At 38.4% G+C, this 16,606-nt stretch overlaps 1 long non-coding RNA gene across 1 annotated transcript in view; it reads left to right on the top strand.

Annotated features, from left to right (window-relative positions):
• Nucleotides 1-6,421, top strand: part of LOC307187724 — a 77,625-nt gene extending 71,204 nt beyond the window's left edge. Inside the window, exon 3 of the long non-coding RNA XR_013828692.1 lies at nucleotides 6,302-6,421. This is a non-coding gene — a long non-coding RNA (uncharacterized lncRNA). The remainder of the gene's footprint in view (nucleotides 1-6,301) is intronic.
• The last annotated feature ends 10,185 nt before the right edge of the window (nucleotides 6,422-16,606 follow it).

Genomic DNA, 16,606 nt, shown 5'->3' with positions numbered 1-16,606 from the left:
ACTAGAGCTAATCAATGAATTTGCTAAAGTTGCAGGATACTAATTAATGCACAGAAATCTCTTGCATTTCTATACACTAATGATGAAAAATCTGAAAGAGAATTTAAAGAAACACTCCCATTTACCATTGCAACAAAAAGAATAAAATACCTAGGAATAAACCTACCTAGTGAGGCAAAAGACCTGTATGTGGAAAACTATAAGACACTGATGAAAGAAATTAAAGATGATACAAACAGATAGAGAGGTGTACCATGTTGTTGGAAGAACCAACATTGTGAAAATGGCTATACTACCTACAGCAATCTACAGATGCAATGCAATCCCTATCAAATTACCAATGGCATTTTTTTTTTTTTTTTTTTTTTTTTTTTGCGGTACCCGGGCCTCTCACTGTTGTGGCCTCTCCTGTTGCAGAGCACAGGCTCCGGACGCTCAGGCTCAGCGGCCATGGCTCACGGGCCCAGCCGCTCTGCGGCATGTGGGATCCCCCCGGACCAGGGCACGAACCCACGTCCCCTGTATCAGCAGGTGGACTCTCAACCACTGTGCCACCAGGGAAGCCCTATTGTCTGTTTACGGCTGCATTTGTATGGTTCCTACATATGGTCTAATTCTCTTTGCTGTGCTTTTAAGAGAAAGCAATGGAAACAATCTCCATATGAGTTCATAATAGTCATCCTTGAACTTGGACTTACATTTCTCTGTATGAATCTGTGAATAGGTTTAAGTGTCTTCTGCATTTTCTCTCTGGTAACTGGTAGCACTTAGTATTTAGTGGGAAAACCCAGAGTTAAATAGATCCTTGGGGAAGGTGAGAGAGTGGTGCCTGAGGAAACCATCTTAGCCTCAACATTTACGTGAACTTTGCTTTCTTTTTCTGCAATAGACCAAAGTTGGCTTTAACATTACGACATGTTGTTTTTTTTAAATTTTACTGGAGTATGGTTGATTTACAATGTTGTGTTAGTTTCAGGTGTACAGCAAAGTGATTCAGTTATACATATATTCATTCTTTTTTAGATTCTTTCCTCATATAGGTTATTACAGAATATTGAGTAGAGTTCCCTATGCTATACAGTAGGTCCTTGTTGGTTATCTATCTTATATATAGTAATGTGTGTGTGTTCATCCTAAGCTCCTGATTTATCCCTCCCCCCATGACATGTTTTAAATGACTTATAATCAAGTCAAATTTGTGCTTTAAAGAGGTGCACATGCTTATCCCATGTCTTCTTGCAAGCACAAGCACATGGGGCAAACACCAGTGTGCTGCCTGCCCCAAGTTGAGACGCACAAGGGTAAAGGACCTGGTTCTGCTCTACAAGATCATTCATTTCATAAATCCTTAATGAGGACTGACTACATGCCTGCCACTAGGTGAGGTTGGGAATACAGCAGTGAACAACACTTAAGACTTAGAGTTTAGTACTAATCAGTCTATACCTATAGATATTTCTTCCCTGTGTATAGATAACACTAATGCAAACAAGCCAATGAAAGTACTGAGTACTGGAAGGGATGAAGGATGAAGGTTGGTCCAGGTGGTGGAGGAGATCTGCAAGTAGGAATAGAAACTTGGTGGCATATTAACTGAGAAGCTGCATATGGGTGTCAGTTATTAACAGGGTTGACACTGCAAGGCACCTCCTTTTAGAACTTAAAGTTTCTCCAAGCACTAGCTTCTCCTCTTGGACAGTGTTAGAGATTAAATTGGGTGCCCTTCAAATTCATGCTGCAGTCCTTTAGGGAAGTAATTAAGTTTAAATAAAGTCATAAAGGTGGGGCCCTAATCTGATAGGATTGATATCCTTATCAGAAGAGGAAGAGATAGCAGAGATCTCTCCCTTTCCATGTAATCACAGAGGAAAAGCCTTGTAAGCACACAGTGAGAAGGCAGTTGTCTACAAGCCAGGAAGAAAGACCTCACCAGAAACCAACCCTGGCACCATAATCTTGGACTTCCAGTCTCCAGAACTGTGAGAAAATAAAATTCTGTTGTTTAAGTAACACATTCTGTGATATTTTGTTATGGCAGTTTGAGCTAACTAATATAGACAGCCATCATGATATGATTCATTCATTCAAAAGAGGTTGACCGAGCATCACCTACTATGTGTCTAGTGCTGTGACCAAAACAGGCAAAATCTCTGCATTTGGGGAGCTTACACTCTACTGGAGAGAGACAGACAATATACAGAATGCATAAGTAAAATATGTAATATGTATAGTGAATGGTGATAAATGATATGGAGAAAAATAAAGCAGAGAAAGGGGGACAAGGAGTACCAGGGGGCAGGAATAAGATACAAGAGGGGTTTGAAAATATAATGAATAAACATAATTTCTATTTAAAAAATACATTTTATTTCCCTATGCTGAGAATAGAGTAAAGAGGGAGAGCAGTGGGAGTTCCCTGGTGGCCTAATGGTTAGGATTTGGTGCTTTCACTGCAGAGGCCAGGGTTCGATCCCTGATCGGGGAAGCATCCCACATGCCACTCGGTGTGGCCAAAATACGCGCGCACACACACACACACACACACACACACATATACACACACACAAGAGGGAGGGCAGTTAGGGGTCAATTGTAATCATCAAAACAAAATATGATCACCTTGAACCAGGATGATAGTGCTGGGAATGATAAGAAAATGTCAGATTTTGGATTTTGAAGGCAGAGCCATCCAGATTAAATTTAGATAGAAAAAGAAAAGAGTGAAGGATGACTTCAAGGTTATTGGCCTAAGTAGCTGGAACGATAAGAGTTGTCATTAATTGAGATGGGGAAGACAATGGAAAGGAGATGGTACATGAAGATCAAGAGTTTAGTTGTGGGCATGAGTTCCACAAGACTGTCATCCAAGTGGAGATGCTAAGTAGACATTAGATACATGAGTCTGGGGTTCAGAGGAGCTGCCTGGATTGTACTGTACATGGTAGGTAAAAATTTGGGGGAGCCTTCAATGCATATATGGTATTAAAGGCACTAAAGTCTGGAGAAAATTAAGGATACAAGATTGAGTTCTGAGATTCCAATAATAAGAGATTGGGGAAATGAAGAATGAGCAAAGAAGGCAGAGAAGCAATTCAAGTCAGTTCTCTCAAGTCAGAACATGCAGTCTTGAAGCCAAAAGGAGATACGTATCAAGCAGAAGTGGTGAGGTCCTATGAAAAGGAGTTAGAATCAGTGGACTGGAGGTTCTAGCAGGGCTGAAGAATTACTGGAGTCAGGGCATTATAGCAAGGTAGAAGGAATTTAGGTAGATGCAGTAAGAATTTGGGGAGCTTGAAACTGAGTTGATGGAGGGTTGTAGTTAGTTCTTGATTATGACAAAGTGTAGGTGTGAGCATGGGAATGACTGGCTGAAGTGTGGAGGACAAGGTATAACCTCCAGGACATTACAGATGAGGGGTAAATTATCTGAGAGTCCAGAGTCTTGGAATGTGGGTATTCAAAGCACCAAAATGTGGCTAGTATTTGAAGAGTGTGATAGCAATCCAGTAGTTAAAGTCATCCAGAATGAGGGGTATAAACTGTGAAGTGGTGGGTGGTATAGTTTGATGACACTACATAAAAAGCTGGGGTTCTAAAGAAAGATTGGAAAGAGAGTGGTCTGGAAGCAGCATGAGGAGCAAAGATGACTCAGCCCATTTCCAGGGCCCATGGTAGAAGGGGGTGGGAAAGGAAACAGCTGTCACTTTAGAGGGACCAAAGAGAGAGTCTTCAGTGGGGGGTCAGATTTCCATTAGAGCAAAAAGGTGAACCTTCTGAAGAAAATCTTCAGAAGAATTTGAGTGTTTTATTGATGACTGATACTAAAGTTCCAGAAGGCATTGGAAGGGTGTCAAGGGTCCAAAAATTGGAGAGTGTACAGAGCCATATGTGGATTTGATTCTAGGGGTTGAAGGGTGACTTGGGAATCCTAGATATTCTCAAGTGTCTAACATTACAGGAATGGAGGGCATAAAAAGAATCATCCAGATGGTGGGAGACTGGGAAGGACAAGTGGTTGGGAGGAGGCATAGTCTTTATAGAAGCCTGTGGAAGAATTCTTTGTCCCTCCCTTTCACTCCTCCCAGGGGAGGCCTGAAGGCTGGGGAGGCTTAGTCTTACGTGGAATGTGTGCAGTGGAAATATATCCTGTAATTTTGGAGATTTTAAAATATTGAAGTATAGTTGATTTACAATGTTGTGTTAGTTTCTGGTGTACAGCATAGTGATTCAGTTTATATGTATTCTTTTTCATATTCTTTTCCATTGGGGTTTATTATAGGATATTGAATCTAGTTCCCTGTGATATACAGTAGGACTTTGTTGTTTATGTGTTTTATATATAGTAACTTGTATCTGCTAAACCCAAACTCCTAATTTATCCCTCCCCCACCCCCTATCCCCTTTGGTAATCATAAATTTGTTTTCTATATCTGTGAGTCTGTTTCTCTTTTGTAAATAGGTTCATTTTGTGCCATATTTGAGATTCCACATATAAGTAATATCATATGGTATTCATCCTTCTCTTTCTGACTTACTTCACTTCGTATGATAATGTCTAGGTCAGTCCATGTTGCTGCAAATGGCATTATTTCATTCTTTTTAATGACTGAGTAATATTCCATTGTGTATACATACCATACCTTCTTTATCCATTCATCTGTCAATGGACACTTAGGTTGCTTCCACATCTTGGCTATTGTAAATAGTGCTGCTGTAAACATTGGGGTGCATGTATCTTTTTGAATTATAGTTTTGTCTGGATATATGCCCAGGAGTGGGATTGCTGGATCATATAGCAACTCCATTCTTAGTTTTTTAAGGAACCTCCATACTGTTTTCCATAGTGGCTGCACCAATTTACATTCCCACCAATAGTGTTAGGAGGGTTCCCTTTTGTCCACACCCTCTCCAGCATTTGTTATTTGTAGACTTTCTAATGATGACCATTCTGACCTGTGTGAGGTGGTACCTCATTGTAGTTTTGATTTTCATTTCTCTAATAATTAGTGATGTTGAACATCTTTTCATGTGCCTCTTGGCCATCTATATGCCTTCTTTGGAGAAATGTCTATTTAGGTCTTCTGCTCATTTTTTTATTGGCTTGTTTGATTTTTTGTCATTGAGTTGTATGAGCTGTTTGCATATTTTGGAAATTAATTTTTGAGATTTAAATGTCAAATTTTACTCAGCTTACTGATATTTAGAATACAAACTTTATTTCTCTCTCACACATATTTCTGATACTTATTCTAAGCATTACATGCCCACAAGCAGCTCTTTAGTGTTTCCTGGCAAAGGTTTTTCTTCCATGCATAGAGAGTAGCCATGGCCTTGCTACATTTCTAAACATGTTCATACTAAAGGAAGATGTCCTTTCCCAAGGTGGGAGTAATTCCCTTGGATAATTGTTTGAAGAGAGCAAACATTTCTCTCTGCTAAATGCTCTGAGTCCCCCACTTAGCCACCAAAGCAAATAAGCACAGGTTAGGAAATATAAACAGGCATCTTTACAGACAGTATGAACAGATCATAATTTATCATTTATTAATTATAGCTAGCAAATCTGTTTCCAGATAGCAGCTTATGATAATAAAATATACAATAAAGTTGTTAAAATTAACAGAAAATTCAAAATATTGATAGAAAAATAAACCACCATATACTAATCATTCAGGTTAATGACTTACTATAACAAACATTAAATTTTTTTCTGAGCCTCCTAGAGGTCAAAGCAAAAAGGGATGAATTATAAGGTTCTTATGCACTTTATGATAGGACTAATGATATTTTTGGGTGCCTGTTATGTGTCACTTTTGTTATAATATAAACCTTACAACCACCCCATGAGATTAATTCACCATCCCCATTTTAATATGAGGAAATGGAGATTCATAAAAGGAAAGTGCCTTTGCCAAGATCAAATGACTGGAAATCATAAAAGTATTTTGTCTACAGCTGAACCCTGTCTTTGTTCTTTCTAAAATCCAGGAACATGGTAATAAATTTTAACTTAGTAAAGGTGTTTCTGCAAATCTTCCTTTGATATCATTGCCTGGGAGCAAAAGGAAAGGAAAAATTTGATATTCAATCATTGTAGTCTGTAGGCAGTTATTTTCCTTGCCATGACCAGCAACAGGTTGTAAACTTTTTATCAGTTTCTACTTGCCAGAATATCAGGAAGGATAGTTTGTTAGAGTGAAGAACAGTGTTTTAAATAATGGTTTCTTCTTCTTAAGTGCTTTCTACATTCTAATAATAAAATTAATTAAATCCACACTCTTTGTTATTTACTCTATGTTAGTTTCCTGGGGCTGCTGTAAGAAATTTCCACTAACTGGATGGCTTAAAACAATGAGAATTTATTTCTCTCATAGTTCTGGAGGCCAGAAGTCCAAAAATTAAGATATCAGCAGGAGCACATTTCCTATTGAGGCTCAAGGTGAGAATCCCTTATTTGTCTCTTCCAGATTCTGGTGATTGTTGTCATTCTTTTACTTGTAGCTACATCACTCCAGTCTCTGCCTCTGTGATCATATTGCGTCCTCTCCTGTGTGTCTGTGACTGATAATCTCTCCTTATAAGGACACCACTTGTAATTAGAGCACACCTGGATAATCCAAGATAATCTCTGTCTCTAAAGACCCTTAACTTCATCATATTTTTGCCATAAAATATAATATTCACTTTTTTGCCATATAAGGTAATATTCATATATTCAAAGATCAGAAAGTGAATATATCTTTGGGGTTTCATTTTTTCAGTTTGCCACAATTTTCTTTCTGGCTGCCAAAGTTTCATCTCTGTCCCACATGCAAAATACGGCCAGCCCATTCCAACATCTTCAAAAGTCTTAACTCATTTTAGTAACCACTCAAGTCCAAAATTTCATCTAAAGAACATTAGCTCAAAAGCCCCAGATCTCATCCTGTAAATAATCTAAATCAAGTATAGGTGACAGTCGGGCATGATTCCTCCTGGGGCAAAATTTATCTCCATCTATCTATGTGTGAGACCAGAAAACAAGCTATCTACTTCCAAAATTCAATTTGAAGACAGGTATACTATAACAGTTATAGACATGCTCATTCCAAAAGAATGAAAGTGGAAGGAATAAAGGGGTTACCAGTTCTAAGCAAGTTCCAAATCCTGCAAGACAAATATCAGGTTTCTAGTCCTAGGAATAATCCTCTGTCACTCAGCTCTGTACCCCTTTGCATCCATGTCTCCACCCTTCAAAGTCATTCTTCCTTTTCCTTGAAGGTTAGCACACTTTTGTAGCTGAGTAGATTTATAAGCATGTTTCCTGTTTGCAGAATTTAGGAAGTCCAGCAGACTTTTTTCATGTTGTTTTATCTCTCTTTCTGTCCAAACTGACAGTGTTTCTCCTGAGGTAACATTCTTAAAAACTTTGTGGGTCTCCTGTGTGTTATAGGTATTCACATCATTAAATAAGAGGGCCCTCCACAGATCTTTCTCGGATAATCCCATCTTAATTCCTGGCTTCCTTGAGATGATTGAGTAGATCCATGAGTCACACACCTGATCTCTTTAGCTAGAGGTTGTCCAACTGTATCTTTAGACTTCTCTCCAGGGCATGCTCTCCTAACAGTGAATCTCCTAATTTTGGCATCATTTGCAATTTGGATAGGCTGAGAATTTCTCAAATCATCAAGTTCTGGTTTCTTTTTGTTTAACAGTTATTTCTTCTTTCCTCTTTCATTTAATCATGAGCAGCAAGAAGAAACTAGGTCACACCTTCAACATTTTGTTTAGATGTCCAAGATTTTTGTTTACAAATTCTGCTTTCTATACAACTGTAGGATGCTGTTCTCCCTTATAAGGACATTGTGATGGTATTCAGGGCCCACCTGGCTATAATCCAGGATAAGGTTCACCTTTCAATATCCTTAACTTAATCATATCTTTTGCCCTTATTTTTTAATATAAAGTAATATTCACAGGTTAGGGATTAGGAAGTGGATATATCTTGAGGGAGGAGGGCATATTTTCAGCCTACCACAAGCTGCAAAATCATTACCCTTCAGGGGAAAAGCGTTTTTTGTAAGATTGTACCACCAGAGGTAGATTCAATCCACCTGATCAGTTAGCTCTTGTTTAGAGGAGAGGTTTTGATTTTAAATCTGAAAGATACTCTACACATATATCAGTAGAATGGGAGAGAAAGTAAAGCATGGTTATTATTTCACGATGAGGCTCATGCCTGTTTATACCAGGGACATATGAAGATTTGAAAGTTGAGGGCTAGTGTAAGAAAATGAAGAGGCAGAGGCAGAATTAGGCAGACTGTTGCCATGGTGATACAATTAGTATCTCACACACACACACACACACACACACCAAAAAAATACAAATCAGAGCATGTATTTGCAGTGCTCTGAATTTTGGTTTTTAAATTAAAAACATACCTTAGGGATCTCCCCAAATCATCATCTATAGAGTGATTCTTCATTCTTCTAATGGCTGCCTCTTATACTATTCTGTATATGTACCAAGAGTAATGTAATTCCTTACTGGATGACATTTTTCCTCCAGTTTTCTGGTTATTCTATGAACATCCTTGCATATATGTCTTTGCACACATGTGTGAGAAGCTATCCAAGTCAGGGCCCACTTGTTTACCTAACTCCTTTGGGGGTGTCATTCACACCGTAATCTATGGGAATGGAACTGCCTGAAGTTGGGCCGTGTGTTAGCCTGCAAGGCTGTTCTCAGTGGCTGTGAGTGAGATACTTTCCCAGAGATGAAATGCTAGTTCTAAAGTTAGAGTATGTAAAACATGAGTCTGTATTCATTTACAGTGTCATTAACAGTGAGTGCTTGTGATGACCTGTTTTCTGCATGGCTTCTAAAATGTGCAACACACAATCCTACAGAAACAGTTGCTCCTGGAGTTGTGCAACACGTGAAATAGGGTGGCCCTGATTTCTCAAAACTCTATAATCAGACTGATTTAAGTAGACTATTAAGTAAAAAATAGTATCCTCTTAAAATTTGCACTTATGTAATTACAAAGGTGAGCATGTTTTATATATTTATAATCTATTTATAGGTATGTGTGTGTCTGTGTGTAACCTCTTTGTTCATACTATTTGCCTATTTTTTTTTTTATCAGGGGAGGGCACAAACGCAGTCCCCCACTACCACAAATTATGCAGTCGAGTTTCCCCCATTTGGGGAAATCGCAGGGGTCAGCACATCCGGAGTGCAATGGATAAGCCTCGCCCTGAGAAAACCACCTTCGTGATCATGGTATCTCCCCCGCCAGGTAAGTATTATTTGCCTATTTCTTTTCTTGAGGGATTATAGATCAAGACTTTTATTAAAGACTTAAAGATGAAAAATAATTTATTTCAAATGTGCTGGATATAATTTTTCAGTGTCATTCTATTGACCACTAAAAATTTAATACAGTTTGAGTTGCATGTCTTTTGTATAAATACCATTTCCATTATATGGTAATAGAAATATCCCGTGTTTCCTTTTTAATCCTTTTTAGCCTTTAGTAATTTAAGGAGTGTGTTCAATATTGATATCCAATTTTGTTTTCATTTTTCTCCAAATGGTTTATTATTTTCTGACGCCATTCACTTAATAACACACATTTTCTTACTGACTGGAAGTGTACATTTATTGTATGCTGAATTCCCATGTATATTTTAGTTGGTAACACCTTTATAACTGAGCCAAAAGAAGAGCAGAGTTATACAAAATATGATGGAGGAAAAATAGTGGATTCCATTTGGGATATGTTCATATGAGTTATATTTCGGACAAACAGGTGAAGAGGTCCATTCAGTACTCAGGATTTCTGTGTTTAGCCTCATTTTAAAACAGGTCCTCATAGATATTTAGTTGCCATTACATAATCTTGGCCAAGCCAGATTTCCCCAAATATTTTGTCTTCAGTTTCATCATGGTCTGTCTCTTATGGCAGGGGCTTTAAGTCTTGGCACTATCACAATTAAAAAAATTAAAAGAGTTCTAATTCCAACTGAGGTGACAGGTAATTCATCCCTAACTTTTTGTACTTTGATTTTGTGTAAAGAGAAGGTGTAAAGGAATGTGCCTTTTATGAATGGACAGTTCTGGTACCTTGGTTATTAATAATATAGCTTTATTTAATGGTAAAATAGTTTCATTATATGTGAAGTCTTAACTTGTTCCATGTAAATAACAGTTCTAGGAGGAAGCTCCCTGTGGAGAATCTATGTAAGCAGTCATCTTTTTTATAAAACCGTATTAATTTTCAGAGTTCAAAGACTTGGTTTTAACAAATTTGTTTTTATAAAGTTAGCAATGAGAGTGACCTTAGGAAAAAACATTAGGAATGTCACTTCAGCCAAGAATCCTATTGGAGAAAATATTCCCTGAAGAAACCAAAGCAGTTATTAACTGTCTACTTCTAATTTAACTTTGGACTGAGTGAGAACATCGGATGATTGCCATCCTCTGAAGCCTTATCATTTTTAGTTAACATTTAGCTAAATCTTTCTTTTGTGTTTCCCTTGTCCATTATGAAGTAAAATCTAATATCCAGCCAGTTCGTTTCTAAATTCTAATTAGGTTACCACCTGTCCTTATTACGTTTACATGAGACATTTTGGAATGGGTGTTACATATTGGGCCAATTTGTGTGAGGTATGATAGTATGCGACAATCAAGATGTATAGTGTTGCTAGGTTATAATTCTTACTTCTCAATTTTTCTAGGCATCTAGATTTTATGGGTGAATTTTAGATTCAGCCAAGAGGGATCCTAATGCTTAAAAATTATTTGGACCTAAGTATAATAGAATGGTATGGTATGAATTACGGACAAAACTCTCATTCAATGTCCAAAGGCTGGTCCCTTGGCAAAATATTAGAAAGTTAAGAATAAACTCAGAATGAAACATGCTTAGGCCATTTTTTCAAGGCATTGACAAAAGAAAATATTTTAAGCAGGAAAATGGTTTTAGAGACTCAGACACAAAATTCTAAAATTAAGTGTAAAGTATTAATTGTGAAATTGGCATACACAGCCTTGGTCATAATTGGATTTATAGATTTGTAACTTACACTGGGTGTTCCTTCTTGGATATATTTTATACAGCCCCACACAATGCTAACTGAACACCTCCCCATTGACACATCAGGCCAGGGAGAGCCTCTGTGAAAATCTTTAAGAACAGTGTTAAATAATGCGGCCTTGACTTGTAATGCTAGAATTTAGCAGCTGCTGCCAACAGAGTGAATGGACCAGTAGTCCATTCACTACATCCAGTAGTGTACCTTTAGGTAGTTTCCAATCATGAGGTTTTATCATCTCAGGAAATGAGATGGCTCCCTGAGCAAACTGTCCACGGACCAAATGGATGAAACGCCAAACTTTCGAACAATAGCAATGTCTGAAAATTGTGTTAGCTGAGATTCAAAACCCTCAAATTCTTCATGAGACCTACCACTGCTGCAGGTTCACGAGGAAGGTTCTCAGAGAGGACACGGATCAATGCAATGTACACTCTCATTATTGAGCTTTGACCCTTGGTGAGCTGGACTAAGATATGGGAACTCCTTTTGACCCTCTGGCTGTAGGCCTTGGCTACAGCAGAGCTGGTATCACCTTAGAGCTTTTTGCCATCTTGGAACTTTCTCCTAAGCCCATGTGGTCAAGCTTTTTACCACTCTCATAGTGAGGAAAATCCTAGAAAATCTAACCCAGGGGTTGTAACCCAAGGAAACAAGCCATTTTTTTATCTAATTGTGTATCCACTCTTTAAAAATACCAGTCCATCCCTAGGGCTTCTTGGAAGGTTTTTTTATTTTGTTTTGATTTTTTCTGACAAGTAAATGTCAACTCTAAGGTTGGTTGTGATTACAGTTAGACTAGGGAATCTGCAGGAGGCTCTGCAAGCCATTCTTCACCGTTCTTCGTGAGTCATTTGCTACCTGTATGGTCAGAATTCTCCCCTTTCCCTTAACTCCTTCCCATTTTTGGTGGACTGGGCGGGGCGGCGGGGGGGGAGGGTGTGGGAGTGGGTTGTTGGTAATGGTAGACTGTCCTGGCTGAGTTCTGGGGAACCACTGTTAAGAATTCTACTTGAGGTAACAGGCCTGGAGAGCCAGAGGGCAAGCCACAGCAGAGTCTGTGAGCAATTTTTAATTAGATTTTTAAGAAGACACAATACAAACACAACCCCAAGGGCCAGTGGCTAGATCCAGCTCTGGTTGAAGAACCGCAAGTTCGAGGCCAGACAGAGCTCAGCTCAGAGGAGCAGCTTCTTGAGAACAAGACACAGGATTCTGAGCAATTGTTGCATGTGACTTTGTGCATCTCTGGCGGATCTTTGTTACTTTCAGTGTGAGGGGAGGTTGGACTTGTTTCCGGGCTCCATGACAATGCAGAGCAGGGCTGCTATTGTCCAATTTGTGTGAAGGTAAGGAGGAATAGGGGAAGTTTTTTAAAAAAGATAATAATAGTAACTACACTTATTTAGAGCTTTTTATGTGACAAATATTCTAAGCAATTATTACATGTACACACTTGCTTTAATCTTCACAACAACCCTCTGAGGCTGGTACTATCAGTGTTCCTAATTTACAGATTCATCCAGAGGCATAAAGAGTATGTAACAGAGTCAGGATTCAGTCTAAGGTCCCCGAGTGTGTACCCTTAACCACACTCAGCTATGCTGCTTCTGATCACACAGAGAATGCGTATTTATGAGTTGATTTTGTGGTCAGCTGCAGGTGATGATCAGATGACTCTGGACAGACTGAGTGGATAATATCCCTCAAAACCTTCACTGCAAAGATATGACTGCTAAGAAGTTAAAATGGGTCTACCAGCCATTTGTAAAATGCTCTTTCAAGGTTAGTTAGGTTGCTGAGCAAAACACAAGAGTACTGGCCCAACTAGACCACTGGAAACGTTGCCTTTTGTATCCTTAGAGTCCTGAAGAGTCTGAACAGTTTCTACTTGCTGAACTGTTCACTTGAGGAGAACATCTATGTCTCATTCATTCATTCCTTCATTCGACAACATGCATTGACCTTCACTTTATGCCAGACTCTATCCAGGATGCTGGCGATGAAAAATGGAAAGATGTGGTCCCTGCCCTCATGTAATTTAAATACAGGCAAGAGATGTGCCATCAAACAATAGGATGACTCCTTTAAAGATATGTGCGCAAACCTGAAGGAGATCACCAGAGAAATGGCACAGCCAGCTTTTGGGGAGTCAAGGAAACCTTCTCAGAAGAGGTAGCATTTGAACTGAGGCTTGAAGAATGAATGAATTTGTCAGGCACACAGGCAGGGAGGACTCTTCCAGGGACAGCATGTGTAAAGGCAGGGCACCAGACCAGAGCCTGGTCCACTAGAGAACTATAAGTAGTTCAATATTTCTGGCTTGCAAAGAGCAAGGCAGGAAATGACAGATGAGACTTGACATTTCGGCAGTGGCCAGATCTTGAAGTTCTTTGTATGCTAAGCAAAGGAGTTTACAGTTTACTCTGTAGATACCAGGGAAGCATTTTAAGGGCTTTAAGCCAAGGTTTCACAGTTAGATCTTTTATATTGGAACTATCATTTGGGCAGCAAGCATAGAAGATGGATTGGAGGAAGCTGATAGTAGAGGCCAGGGGCCGGTAGGAGTATGAGGCTGCCCTCCTTTGGGGAGTTTCTTGGCATTGGAAATAGTAATAGTCTTGAGCTTTCCCAAAGGGTCTAGGTAAGACCTCATGGAATTGCAGAGTTCAGTGTTGGGTGAGATCAGCAAGGAGGTACAAGGAAAGAATGGTGACTCAGTCTGAAGGGTGTACAGTTTAATAGGTATAGTTTGGAATTTGAGCCAAATGTGTTTGTAGTGTGGAAAGTCTTCTCAGATGTCCGCAGACATTCAGATAACAGCCATGTCATCCTCAAATGCAAAATTTCACTTTAGTAGCACTGCCATTTTCATCACGATGCCATAGACTCTACTTAGAGGTCAAACCAATTCATAGTTCAGTTATTTTTTTAACTTCAACAAGTTGCCTTTGGATTGTGTGCAAGTGAAATTTATAAATAAGATCTACATTGCAGTGTTTGTATATTAGTGTGAAATGTATTCTCACTTATTTCAGAGAATTATTGATCAGATTACCTGTAGTTTTGTAATATTTCTGCCATAGCTTCCCTGAGTTGGTCTACAGGAGGTTTATTCCTCTCCTCTCACAGAGCATTTTTCATACACAGCCACACACAATATACCCACACACATCTCAAAAGTACATTCATACATATAAAAGATGAAATGTTGTCTATGCATTTTTCTACATTCTCTGAAAGGCAAAAACTTGACTTGCTGAACTTCAGTCATAACTTAAAGTTCATCTTCTTCAATACATTTTCCAAAATATTTAAAACATAAGGCTTATTTTCATGCTGATTCCATTCCACTTGCATTTGTGTTGTATTTTTTACTTGTCATCTTAAAGCAGTACTTCTACCAGAAGAGTCAGTATTAAAATAAGCACTATTAATAAATGCACTTGAAAGGTATTGGACCCTGGCTGATTTTTTTTTACATGAGTCATTCCATCAGCATTCTAACCTGATGCAACTAAATTTAAATTGGCCCCCAACTCACAGGCACTTTAGAGGTGATACTATTAATTGGCAGATTTCTTCTAAGCAGTATGCACTGTTGCCATTGGATTCTGTGTGTCTGTGGGCGCATGCATGGGCCACGTAAGAACGTCTGTAATCTAGACAGCTGCCAGGCTCTATTTTCGTGTTATTGATTACACACTCAGGCATCTCCCTTAATAAAACAAGCCCATCTGCAACAAGGTGAGAAAAATGGAAAACATATAAGATGGCTGGGTGCCAGGAAGCTGCTATGTACATTCCAGTAAGCTAATGCCTCACATACGGTATTGTGTTGACTGTCATGACTCATGAACCTCAATTGATAGCACCTGGTACTGGGTTTTCCTGAATGTTCTACATCATTCATTGTCTTCAAAGCTAATTTGAACTTGTGGTAATTTTGCAATGTTATTATTCCAGAACACTGAGACATGCACGTACACCAATATAGGATGGGAGGAATTATCCCTTTATTATGTATTTGAAATAAAGTTATTCTGATGTATAGTGACCATTAGAGAATTTTAAGTAGAGATTTTGGAGTTTGACTGCCTGGATGGTTCAGATTCCAACTTGAGCTTGAGCTATGTGACCTTGAGTAAGTTGTTTAAGTTTTCTGTCCCTCAGTTGGCTCATCCATTAAAAAAAGAAGTAGAATAAATCCTTTCTAGTAGGTTGCTCTGAGGGCCAAGTAAGAAAATACATACAAAGTGTTTAGCACATTGTTTAAGTATTTAATAGATATTTTCTCTCATTACTCAACTGTTGACGTTTTGATTATCCTTTGCACCGCCAGTGAACACTGATGCTATTTAGTTCACACAGGCTAATTGTCTGGGTTATCATAGATTATGAAGGTGAAAAAGCTCTCTTCCAAAGAGGGTTACTTGAACTCTGACTGAGAGAACATCTTCCCCACCCAAACAAGCCCCAAAACCCTACTCAAAGCAAATTTACTCATTTGTGCTTGTAACAGCCAGCAGGTGCTAATGGAAAACATGTAAAATATAAGGACTACACAAAAAACAGCTATTCTTACAGCTACTAGAAGTCTAGGGTGATTGTGATGGAGAAGGGTAGAGCAGGGAAGGGAATTCAGGTCCTCTCTTGAAGCACCTTGTAAATATGCAGTGAACTGTTTTTTATCTTATAAAGTCATCGTAGAGTACATTTTTAAAATGTGACAAAAAGAATATATAAACACTAAATAATTATTCCCAGGACAGAGATATTTTTTTTTTTCAGAGCTGCAGGCAGATCTTGAGGAATTTATCTGTTCACTAAAGAATGCTTTTACGTATGAACTAATTTTAGACAGACATAACTCAATTTAGATGACTGAAACAAAGTAAAAGTTTTCCTGGGACATATAAGTAAAGAGGATTTAATTTTGTTTTCAGATGTTGTGAACTGTGTTGCAGTTATTTTTGTATTCCTCATTTCATTTATGGTGTTTTTCAGAGTTTGAATAGCTGTCCTAGAAGAAGGTTAAAACTCAAATTTTATATGACAGTGCTGCACAAACTCTTTATATGTGCTTTAAAGATTAAAACTGGTGTCTGAATATGTGCCCCCAATTAGAAGACTTATACAAGAGTAAACTAGTGCTAATGATTACACAGCAAAATGTGCTAGATCTCCTTGGACCCCCTCAGTCACTCCTACTCCCCTGGCCAGAGGTAGCAACTGTTAGCAATGGGGCCTATTCCATCTTATATTTCTTTTCTCCTTTCTCTGCTACTTGAATTTGGTAATTTGTATCTAGCTGTAATGTGTTCAGGTTTATTTTCTTTAATGGAGTATGTACGAATGAACAACAGTCAGTTCAACTTTCTTATTATCTCTGACGTTCTGTGATTTTACTATCTTTTCACTCCTAATGTTTTTGTGTTTCCTCTGTTTTGTTTTGTGTTTCTCCTTGGTCAAACATGTTAGAAATGTATTTACTTTAGTGTCCTTTCCAAAGAACATAA

The sequence above is a fragment of the Stenella coeruleoalba genome, assembly GCF_951394435.1.
Source record: "Stenella coeruleoalba genome assembly, chromosome: 6".
Taxonomy (NCBI): domain Eukaryota; kingdom Metazoa; phylum Chordata; class Mammalia; order Artiodactyla; family Delphinidae; genus Stenella; species Stenella coeruleoalba.
This window is presented reverse-complemented; position numbering and strand designations above follow the sequence as displayed.